The sequence below is a fragment of the Oncorhynchus clarkii genome, chromosome 21 (assembly GCF_045791955.1).
Source record: "Oncorhynchus clarkii lewisi isolate Uvic-CL-2024 chromosome 21, UVic_Ocla_1.0, whole genome shotgun sequence".
Taxonomy (NCBI): Eukaryota; Metazoa; Chordata; class Actinopteri; order Salmoniformes; family Salmonidae; genus Oncorhynchus; species Oncorhynchus clarkii.
In genome coordinates this window covers 51,025,647-51,028,146 of record NC_092167.1, presented here as the reverse complement: position 1 = coordinate 51,028,146, position 2,500 = coordinate 51,025,647, and positions in this window count along the sequence as shown.

Below are 2,500 nucleotides of genomic sequence, written 5' to 3'. Positions count from 1 at the left end.
CTCTCTCTCTCTCTCTCTCTCTCCGTCTTTCTCTCTCTCTCTCTGTCTTTCTCTCTCTCTCTACCCTATTTCTCTCTCTCTTCCTGTCTCTTCAATTTGATTATATTGCATCTGATGTCCTGAAAAGTAATGTACTTACATTTCACCTCTGAAACGATAACACACACACAGACACGCATTATCTCATCAATAGCAGTCTTAGTCTCAGCTAAGACAGAGAGAGAGAAAGAGAGAGAGAGAGAGAGAGACAGAGAGAGAGAGAAAGAGAGAGATGGAGTATGTTTATGTGTGTGAGCGAGCGAGAGTGAGAGAGAGACATTGTCCTTCTGTCTGTGTCAGTGAGAGACAGGCACAGCCGAGTCACGGTTTCACAATAACACACAGCCTCGCTGCTACCCAGAATGCACTACAAGATTTACTGCAGAGAATGCAGAGAGAGACGGGGAGGCAGCAGTAGGCATGGAATAGAGAGGGGTTGAAAAAAATAGAAGGAGAGAGAGAATGGAGGGGAGAGGGAGGGAGGGATAGAGGGTGGGAGGGAGGGGATAGAAAGAGGCTGGGAGAGAGGGGATAGAGGGTGGGAGGGGATAGAGGATGGGAGGGAGGGGATAGAAAGAGGCTGGGAGGGAGGGGATAGAGGGTGGGAGGGGATAGAGGGTGGGAGGGAGGGGATAGAAAGAGGCTGGAAGGGAGAGGAGAGGGAGGGAGGGATAGGGTGGGAGGGGATAGAGGGTGGGAGGGAGGGGATAGAGGGTGGGAGGGAGGGGATAGAGGGTGGGAGGGGAGAGGGAGGGGATAGAGGGTGGGATGGAGGGGATAGAGAGAGGGAGGGGAGAGGGAGGGGATAGAGGGTGGGAGGGAGGGGATAGAAGGTGGGAGGGAGGGGATAGAGGGTGGGAGGGGATAGAGGGTGGGAGGGAGGAGATAGAGGGTGGGAGGGAGGGGATAGAGAGAGGGAGGGGAGAGGGAGGGGATAGAGGGTGGGAGGGAGGGGATAGAGAGAGGGAGGGGAGAGGGAGGGGATAGAGGGTGGGAGGGAGGGGATAGAGAGAGGGGAGAGGGAGGGGATAGAGAGAGGAAGGGGATAGAGGGAGGGAGGGGATAGAGGGAGGGGAGAGGGAGGGGATAGAGAGAGAGGGAGGGAATAGAGAGAGAGAGGGATGGGATAGAGAGAGGAAGGGGGGATAGAGGGAGGGGAGAGTGAGGGGATAGAGAGAGAGAGGAAGGGATAGAGTGAGGGAGGGGATAGAGGGAGGAGATAGAGAGAGAGAGGGAGGGGAGGGATAGAGAGAGGTAGGGAGGAGCTAGAGAGAGGTAGGGAGGAGATAGAGAGAGGCAGGGAGGAGATAGAGAGAGGCAGGGAGGAGATAGAGAGAGGTAGGGAGGAGATAGAGAGCGGTAGGGAGGAGATAGAGAGAGGCAGGGAGGAGATAGAGAGAGGCAGGGAGGAGATAGAGAGAGGCAGGGAGGAGATAGAGAGAGGTAGGGAGGAGATAGAGAGAGGCAGGGAGGGATAGAGAGAGGTAGGGAGGAGATAGAGAGAGGGAGGGAGGAGATAGAGAGAGGCAGGGAGGGGAGGGATAGAGAGCGGTAGGGAGGAGAAAGAGAGAGGGAGGGAGGAGATAGAGAGAGGGAGGGAGGAGATAGAGAGCGGTAGGGAGGAGATAGAGAGAGGCAGGGAGGAGATAGAGAGAGGCAGGGAGGAGATAGAGAGAGGCAGGGAGGAGATAGAGAGAGGCAGGGAGGAGATAGAGAGAGGCAGGGAGGAGATAGAGAGAGGGAGGGAGGAGATAGAGAGAGGCAGGGAGGGGAGGGATAGAGAGCGGTAGGGAGGAGATAGAGAGAGGGAGGGGAGGGAAGGGATATATGAAGGGAGGGAGAAAAAGGCAGACAGAAGCAGAGAAAGAGAGAGAAAGGAAAAAAGGCAGAGAGGATTATTGTGGGAGTGTAAAAACATATACAAATGAAAGGCAGCTCTGCTAGCTCAACATTACCGTAGTCATACCCCTTCAGGAAAGGTTTTTAGGCTCTTTCATTAATTGTAACGGGGTAGAGAGGAGAGTACATGGAGGACTTTAGATTTGTGTGGGTGCTTTACTCTCATCTACCTCCTCCTCCTCTCCTCTCCTCCACCTCCTCCCCCTCTCCTCCACCTCCCCCTCTCCTCCACCTCCTCCCGCTCTCCTCCACCCCCCCCCTCTCCTCCACCCCCTCTCCTCCACCTCCCCATCCTCTCCTCCACCCCCCTCCCCTCCAACTGTGTGTCTCCTCCCCATCAGCTGTGTGTCTCCTCCCCATCAGCTGTGTGTCTCCTCCCCATCAGCTGTGTGTCTCCTCCCCATCAGCTGTGTGTCTCCTCCCCATCAGCTGTGTGTCTCCTCCCCATCATCTGTGTGTCTCCTCCCCATCAGCTGTGTCTCCTCCCCATCAGCTGTGTGTCTCACTGTGTGTCTCCTCCCCATCAGCTGTGTGTCTCCGCCCCATCAGCTGTGTGTCTCCT